The sequence below is a fragment of the Bison bison genome, unplaced genomic scaffold (assembly GCF_000754665.1).
Source record: "Bison bison bison isolate TAMUID 2011002044 unplaced genomic scaffold, Bison_UMD1.0 scf7180017864292, whole genome shotgun sequence".
In the NCBI taxonomy this organism is placed as follows: domain Eukaryota; kingdom Metazoa; phylum Chordata; class Mammalia; order Artiodactyla; family Bovidae; genus Bison; species Bison bison.
The window spans coordinates 952,046-961,762 of NW_011494864.1; the positions used below are offsets into that span (position 1 = coordinate 952,046).

Below are 9,717 nucleotides of genomic sequence, written 5' to 3' on the forward strand. Positions count from 1 at the left end.
GAATATTCAGGACTGATTTCCTTTAGGATTGACTGGTTTGATCTCCTTGCAGTGCAAGGGACTCTCAAGAGTCTTCTCCAACACCACAATTCAAGAGCATCAATTTTTCCGTGTTCAGTTTTCTCTACAGTCCAACTCTCACAGCCATACATGACTAACTGGAAAAACTATAGGTTTGACAAGATGGACCTTTGTCAGCAAAGTAATGTCTTTGCTTTTTAGTATGCTGTCTAGTTTGGTCATAGCTTTTCTTACAAGGAGAAAGTGTCTTTGAATTTCCTGGCTGCAATCACCATCTGCAGTGATTTTGGAGCCCAAGAAAATGAAGTCTGTCACTGTTTCCAGTGTTTCCCCATCTATTTGCCATGAAGTGATGGGACCAGATGCAATGATCTTAGCTTCTTGAATGTGGAGTTTCAAACCAGCCTTTCACTCTCCTCTTTCACTTTCATCAAAAGGCTTTTTAGTTCTTCTTCACTTTCTGCCATAAGGGTGTTGTGAGCTGTGTATCTGAGGTTATTGATATTTCTCCCAGAAATCTTGATTCCAGCTTGTGCTTCATCCAGCCTGGCATTTTGCATGATGTACTCTGCATGTAAGTTAAATAAGCACGGTGACAATATACAGTCTTGTCGTAGTTCTTTCCCAATTTGGAACCAGTCTGTTGTTCCATGTCCAGTTCTAACTCTTGCTTCTTGACCTGGATACAGATTTCTCAGGAGGCAGATAAGGTCACTTGGTATTCTCTTTAAGAATTTTTCAGTTTTTTTGTGACCCACACAGTCAAAGGCTTTGCTGTAGTCAACAAAGCAGAAGTAGGTGTTTCTTTGGAACTCTCTTGCTTTTTCAATGATCCAATGGATGTTGGCAATTTGATCTCTGGTTTCTCTGCCTTTTCTAAATCCAGCTTAAGCACTTGGAAATTCATAGTTCACATACTGTTGAAGCCTCAGTGCATAATTTTGAGCATTACTTTGCTAGTGTGTGAGATGAGTAAAATTATGTGTTAGTTTCAACATTCTTTGGCATTGCCTTTGCTGGGTCTGGAAAGAAAATTGTCCTATTCCAGTCTTGTGGCCACTGCTGAGTTTTCCAAATTTGCTGGCATATTGAGTGCAGCACTTTAAAGCACCATCTTTTAGGATTTGAAAGAGCTAAATTGGAATTCCATTATCTCTATTAGCTTTGTTCAATAGGGATGCTTCCTAAGTCCCACTTTAATTTGCATTTCAGGACGTCTGGCTCTAGGTGACTGATCACACCATGGTGATTATCTGAGTCATCAAGATCTTTTTTGTATAGTTCTTCTGTGTATTCTTGCCACCTCTTCTTAATATCTTCTGCTTCTGTTAGGTCTATACCATTTCTGTCCTATATTGTGCCCATTATTGTATGAAATGTTCCCTTGGTATCTCTAATTTTCTTGAAGAGATCTCTAGTCTTTCCCATTCTATTGTTTTCCTCTCTTTCTTTGCATTTATCATTTAGGAAGGCTTTCTTATCTCTCCTAGCTAGTCTTTGGAACTCTGCATTCAAATGGGTATATCTTTCCTTTCCTCCTTTGCCTTGAGCTTCTCTTATTTTCTCAGCTATTTGTAAGGTTTCCTCAAACATCCATTTTGCCTTTTTGCATTTGGTTTTCTTGGGGATGGTCTTGATTACTGCCTCCTGTACAACGTCTTTAACCTCTGTCCATTGTCCTTCAAGTTCTCTGTCTGTCAGATCTAACCCCTTGAATCTGTTTGTCACTTCTACTGTATAATCGTGAGGGAGTTGATTAGGTCATGCCTGAATGGTCTAGTGGTTTTCCCTACTTTCTTCAATATAAATCTGAATTTGGCAATAAGGAGTTCATGATCTGAGCCACAGTCAGCTCTTAATCTTATTTATGCTGACTGTAGAGAGCTTCTCCATCTTTGGCTGCAAAAAATATAATCCATCTGTTTTCGGTATTGACCATCTGGTGATGTCCATGTGTAGAGTCTTCTCTTGTGTTGTTGGAAGAGGGAATTTGCTTTGACCAGTGCACTCTGTTGGCAAAACTCTCCTAGCCTTTGCCTTGCTTCATTTTGTACTCTAAGGCCAAACTTGCCTGTTACTCCAGTATCTCTTGACTTCCTACTTTTGCATTTCAGTCCCCTATGATGAAAAGTACATCTTTTGGGGGTGTTAGTTCTAGAAGGTCTTTTAGGTCTTCATAGAACCATTCAGTGTCAGCTTTTTCAATATCACTGGTTGTTGCATAGACTTGGATTACTGTGACATTGAATGGCTTGCCTTAGAAACAAACAAAGATCATTCTTTCATTTTTAAGATTGTACCCAAATATTGCACTTTGGACTCTTTTGTTGACTATGAGGGCTACTCCTTTTCTTCTCCATTCTTTCTGGAGTTATTTCTCCACTGATATCCAGTAATGCTGGACACCTAGTGACCTGGTGACTTCATTTGTCAGTGTCATATCTTTTTGCCTTTTCATACTGTTCATGTAGTTCTCAAGGCAAGAATACTGAAGGTGTAATTTGTGCATAAGTTTGCAAAAACCACTAAAATATTGTAAAGTAATTAGCTTCCAATTAAAATAAATTAATTAATTAAAAATGTCATCTATCAGTAAGTATATGATAAAGTATTCAGGGATCTGAGGACTTTCTAATATCCCCCAATACTATAATTTCTATAAACTTGTCAATGGAGTCTTCACGTGAATATAAAATGACAGTACAGGAATGCCATAAGTAGAACAAATGAAACTCCTACTTATTCTATCCTTTATACTAAATGCAATTTTAGGTGATTGCTTTTTTAGTCATTATTTTTATAACTCACCTGGCTAATTAATGGGTATGGAAAATTAGACAATAGGTTTCTGAATCCTCCATGAAAACTGCCTCGTTAGGCTGCATTTGTTTTAATTTTTGTGGTGGTGGTGGTACATATCTGAGAAAATAAAACATTTTGATGACCAAAGTTTCATGTGGAGTTATATCCATAACTCCTTAAATGTGTAGCTCTGTACGGGAAGGATCCATATTATGTATTAGGCATAGACTCGTTCTTAGGAGCAAACTCTAAATCACAATGTTTAATACTAGACATTAGTAAGAGAATTGCATGTGATGATTATTAAGTATTTGCAGCAAAACATTTCATGGTTCCTCCTTGTCTTTAATGTCTTTCTCTACCCTTCTATTATGCCAAAACTCAGATATCAGCAGCTTTCCCAGGTATTTCAAATAATAAAGAAAATTGTTACATTTCAAGCCCTAAACAACATTTTACTTACTTTCATTGTGTAGTGCTTCAGAAGTTTATTGTCTAGCTGTCCATTTTTGTTGTTGGTATTAAAACTGTTTTCTGCTTTTTTATATTTTCTGAATGTCTTCAATGTTTTAAGCATTGGGGAGAATCCACACAAAAATATATTTGTTTAGAAAGGCAGCAAAATTTCTTTTTTAAGGAAGGCAGCAGTCTCTGACCATAAAAGTTCCAAGTTGCCAAGGCTGTCCTGTTAATTAGTATTTCATATTTATAACCAATTCCATATAAATTATTCCATCTACTCCTTCATTTAGCAATCAGAATATAAAGAAGAAGACAAAGAAGTGAGATGCAAGAAATATATTCCTTGTTAGGGTATATGAAACAATGTGGAAACAAAGAGAAGAGTGTAACTCACATACTTAAGTTTCATGACATTATTCTTAAAATATCACAAAGCATTAGCTAAGAAAAGGCCAATCAAGATGATTTCAGGTAGAGGAAAAACACATGTAAAGACAAGGTGCCTTAACAAACATGGTGGCTCTCAAAAAAGGGAAGTAGTTTGGGTGAGTCTGAATTTACACAGCTGGAGGGTATTGATGAGAGATGAGGCTTTTTGGTTTATCATTCAGAGTTCATTTCGAAGGTAATTGAGAACACATGAGATGTTATTTTATTTGTGGCCAACCCAGTCTGAGCATTACCAAGAAATTCTGGAACACGTAGTTTCAGTTTAGCTAAGGAATATTACAACATCATCACCATCACCCACTCTTGTAAATCTGAAATCCATACATAATTTCTGTAACCATATTTAAATTCCAAAGAAGGAAAATAGAAAACCATATTTTCACATTACCTGAAGCAAACATCACCTTGTACAACTGAAAGCATACTAGCCTTTTCCCAAAGTGAGAAAGAAGGACCTAAATATCATTTTATCCATCTTTGAGTGATATATTTCCTCTCTTCTGTCAATCGCATCTGTCTTTGATATCTTGAAACTTATGAACTGAGATTTTGTTACTCATTATTAATATAATTTACATTATATAGGAATGGGAATGGAAAACATATATAAACCTTTGTGTTAAATGAGGTAAAACCTCATATGATTTGGAAGACACCCAACATATATTTTTTTTAATTTTATTTTTAAACTTTACATAATTGTATTAGTTTTGCCAAATATCAAAATGAATCCACCACAGGTATACATGTGTTCCCCATCCTGAACCCTCCTCCCTCCTCCCTCCTCCCTCCTCCCTCCCCATACCACCCAACATATTTCAAGAGAATTGTATTAGAAATACTGTCATCTTGGATACTGACTACAAAGTGAAGAGCTTATTTCAACCCTAAAAACTGTTGGCAGGAAGCAAACTGAGAAAACTCCTCAAATGTCAACATGTGATTGTTATCTGTCATGAAAAGTAAAGGATGATACAGACAGCAGAAATAAAAGAACAAAGGATGAAATCTTCCACAAAAGAAACTTCTGATCTACTATTTTATAGTTATTAGTAACGCTCATATAGGAGCCACAGGATAAATGCTTCAATCTTTCCCCTTATTTCTCAGTATAGTGAGTTTATACACAATATGCAAGAATTTCTGAATATTCTTCCTGAGGATCACTATACATTTCTGATGCTACAAGCAATCTAGGGATTTCTTTTATTTTCAAAAAGGTAATTACGTGAAGGGTAAATATCTCTGTTCAAGGTATTTACTGAATCTCAATCTACTATTTAAATTTTTTATTTCAAGGCACGAGTCAGAATCTTCAAATCTAATTCTGGTTGTACTTTCTCTCTTGTAATTCCTTTCTGGGCTCACTTCCTGGTGTCCTCCACCTTGCTGCAAAGGAAAGGCTCTCCCTGTTTTCAGTTTTGCTAAATGATATGATTTTGCTAAAAATTGTAAAGTTATAAGTTTAAGAATCTTAGGTCTGGTTCTTCATATTAAAATGTGGATTTGGGAAATTTGGAAATTCTTTTGAATAAAGCTTAGATTTTGAGATAATGACTTATGACTTAAAAAAATCAGATTTAAAATACATAGAAAATAATTTTCTATGAAAATTCAGTGGTTGAGCTGATATAGACTAAATGACAGATTGAATATGAAAATATTTTAAAATATTATGTTCTTTATGCATGCTGAACTAAGAACCTCACTATATGTGGCTCAATTTTCTGCAAATTATATATTCTGCCAAGTGTTTCTTCCTTTTTTGATAGGAGATTCATACTTTATTTCTCCAGTTGAAATAATTATACAGTTAAATATAAATTAAAGGCCTGGTTGTACAAGAAATCCAGGTCCTTTATGTGGTTCAGTCAAAGAGGTAAGACCTGTGGCTGATTTACATGAGATGCAGTCACTCCTTGGCCCAGGTTTCGGGATTCTGCCAGCCTTGAGTTCATTAATAGTTTCTTCAAAATCCTTAAGTGTCAGATCCTCCTAGTAGTTGTCATTTATTTGAATCATTGGTGGGTTTACACAAGCCCCTAAACATTCCACTTCTATAAGAGTGAAAAGTTTGTCTCTCCAAACTTTATTTCAAGTGTGTGTGTGTGTGTGTGTGTGTGTTTTGGGGGGGGGGGTCTAAATGACCTCCAGTGTGCTGTCAGACTTTCAGTGCATGTGAGGCATAGTAGTGCATACTTAAATATATTTTCCAAGTGGCTTTGCAATATATATTGTCTAAAAGGTTGGTACATCATACACTCTTATTGAAGGTACTTGTAAAATTTCTTCAACCTTGTTCATAGCAGAGTTGGGCAGCCATCCATTTTTTCTTTGAGCTAAATCCAGGATTAGAAGCATAGCATCTGCTTTATGCCCTTTTAGGTGTTGTTGTTCAGTCCTTCAATCATTTCTGAATCTTTGTGACCCCATGAACTGCAGCACACAAGGATTCTCTGACCTTCAATATCTCCCTGAGTTTGCTCAAACTCATGTTCATTGAGTCGATGACACCATCCAACTATCTCATCCTCTTTGCCCCCTTTTCCTCAATCTTTCTCAGCATCAGGGTCTTTTTCAATGTGTTGGTTCCTCGCATCAGAGGTCCAAAATCTTGAAGCTTCAGCACCAGTCCTTCCAATGAATATTCAGAGTTGATTTCCCTTAGGATTGACTGGTTTGATCTTGCTGTCCAGGGAGTCTCAAGAGTCTTCTCCAGCACTGCAATTCAAAACCATCAGTTGTTCAGCATTCAGCCTTATGTATGGTCCTGTATGGTCCTGTATGGTCCACATCTGTACATGACTACTGGAAAAACCATAGCTTTGATTTTACAGACCTTTGCTGACAGAGTGATGTCTCTAACTTATAATATGTGTCTAGGTTTGTGATAACTTTTCTTCCAAGGAGCAAGCATCTTTTTGTTCCATGGCTACATTCACTGTCCACAGTGATTTTGGAGCCCCACAAAAGAAAGTCTATCACTGTTTCCATCATTTCCCCATATATTTGCCCTGAAGTGATGGGACCAGATGCCATGATCTTTGTTTTCTGAACACTGGGTTTTAAACCAGCTTTTTCACTCTTCTCTTTCACTTTGATCAAGAGGTTCTTCGGTTTTCTTCACATTCAGCCATAAGGGTGATGTCATCTGCATATTTGAAGTTATTGATATTTCTCCCGTCAATCTGGATTCTAGCTTGTGCTTCATCCAGCCCAGCATTTCTCATGATGTACTCTGTATGTAAGTTAAATAAGTAGAGTGACAATATACAGCCCTGATATCTTTCTTTTCCAATTTTGGAACCAGTCTGCTGTTCCATGCCCAGTCCTATAAAGACTTCTCAGGAGGCAGGTAAGGTGACCTGGTATTCCCATTTCTTTAAGAATTTTTCTACAGTTTGTTGTGTTTCACAAACTCAAAGGCTTTGGCATAGTCAATAAAGCAGAAGTCGTATTTTTGTTTGTTTGTTTAACAATTGTCTCTGTCCTCTTAAGAGTTTTCCACTGTGAAATCAAATGGAATATCTAGGTTATTGTCAGGAGTATCTCTGTGCACAATTAATGCTCCTCCAGCTTCATTCTGCACAGCTGTCTCATACAAATTCCTCAAATGTCTTCTCCACTGGTAAGGCTGGCTGGGTGGGTCCATGGGTCCAGAAAGCCATAGAGATCATGATGGACCAAATTTCCCACCTCCCAAGTGGTTTTTACTTTAATTTTTTAATTATCATTGCATGATATCATGAATAAAAAACTTAATAAAAAATCAGGATATTCAGGTTTTAGTAATAGTTAATTCATAGCTCTTTAACTACCAATATATTTTATGTACTTAACACATGTTTAAGGCAAAACATATTAACAGATTATCTCATTTGTTTTCTTTGATATCCTTTCTATGTCTGAAAGAAAGATATTTGTAACAGATGGGCCCTACAAGTGGCTCTTTAAAATTCTGACTCTATAATCACAGGGCAAATGGCTTATAATTTTAATTTTCAAAACTCCAATATAAACCATAATACCTGACTGCTTTCTACCCTTCTTGAGTTATAGCTAGTTAACAAATAAAACAACAATTTGAAAATTATTCTCTTCATTCTAAAGTTGTATACTTAAAAAAAAAAAAAAAAAAAACCAAGCCGGGGGCCATTATGATTATGTACCTCTTTCATTTTATCAAAACTCATTCAAACACTATGGTATGTATAAGTAGACAATTCACATAATTTACTTTTACTTATTGATCAGCACACCTGAAATAGTTCCAATCAAGCAAGGACTACAAATAATTTGTATGTGTCTGTGATTGAATTGTTTTTGACATCTTCCTTCCACATTTTAAAAACAATTATAGAATATTTTTAAGCATACCTTGTTATGTATTCCTTTTAAATATCCTATTTCATTAAACTTTCCTCATATTATGTGGGTTCTGTTACTATATGTGAGCATTTTTTACCTAATTATCTTTAAATGTCCTATTTTATTGCAAATTAAATACACGGATGGTATTTGGAAGTTTTTTTTCTTAAGCTTTTTCCTTATGTGTATGGATATTAGGGAAAACTTGGTATTTGGTATTAATTTTAATTCTGATATTAAAGTCCATAAAATTCTGGAAGCTCATCTTCCTTTGGCAATGTTTTCAGTTACAGATAAATATATCTATATCTATATATATATCCATATATCTATATCTATATTTTTTATTGTGGGATCTAGGGCATCTGTTGGAAAAGGAAATGGCAACCCACTCCAGTATTCTTACCAGGAGAATCCCAGGGACAGAGGAGCCTGGTGGGCTGCCATCTATCAAGTAACACAGAGTCGGACATGACTGAAGCAACTTAGCAGCAGCAGGGCATCTGTGATCATCTTACTAGTAGAGAAACTCAGAGACAAATAGAACAGACATTATAGGAAGAAAGAAAGGATTCTGAAGGAATTCTTGTGAATCCATGAATCCTTAATGTCTCATGACAGACATGCCAACATTCAGAGTGTAATAAAAGGAAACTGTCAGCACACCACTCTGGGAGTGGCAAGAAGTGGAGATTGTTTAACTTAATTAGCTGGACTTCATCTAAAAACCTTCCAGATGAGGCCAAAAAAACTGCTGTGAGGTGATGAGTCATACGTTTTAACCTTAAAATATTCCCTTAATTATAAATACATCATTTTGTAAGGCTATACATTTCAGGTCTGGAGATAGAGCATTCTACATATGGAATTATAATAAACAAATGTATGTCCTTTCCAGGATATCCAGAGAACACTAGTTACTCACAAAGAGGAACATACCATGCAATTTGACTCAGAATAACACAGATGAGAAATTAATCTGCTTTCTATACTCACCAATTCTCATTTAGAAAACTCCTGGGGCATCATTTGATGAGTAGCTAAAAAATTAATTCATAACATATATAACAGATATACTTAATATTCATAAGATGCATTCCCAATATAATACCAAAGTTTTCAATGTAAACATTAAATAGATATATTAGATGACAATTATTTTTTCTGAGGAGTATGAGCATAGATTCTTGTGATATAAAATAGTATTGCCTATTATTTTGTGCATTTAACATACTTAATTAAATATGCATCCTTTTAAGTATAATAAACATAATATATTCCTTCAGCTGCAGGTGATAAACAATGATTTTGTTTTCTACTCTATATAAATAATAACCAGGAAAGTGTCATTTGGCAAAAAATGTGAAGCTATATCTTTGGCAGAAAAGCTATGACCAACCTAGACAGCATACTAAAAAGCAAAGACATCACTTTGCCAACAAAGTTCTATCCAAAGCTATGGTTTTTCCAGTAGTCATATATGGATGTGAGAGTTGGGCTATAAAGAAAGGTGAGCACCGAAGAACTGATGCTTTTGAACTGTGGTGTTGGAGAAGATTCTTGAGAGTCCCTTGGGCTGCAAGAAGATCAAACCAGTCAATCCTAAAGGAAATC

The 9,717-nt window shown here is 35.6% G+C and overlaps 1 pseudogene; it reads right to left on the reverse strand.

Annotated features, from left to right (window-relative positions):
- Positions 1-5,559: 5,559 nt before the first annotated feature.
- Positions 5,560-7,387, reverse strand: LOC104996404 (annotated as a pseudogene).
- Positions 7,388-9,717: the final 2,330 nt, after the last annotated feature.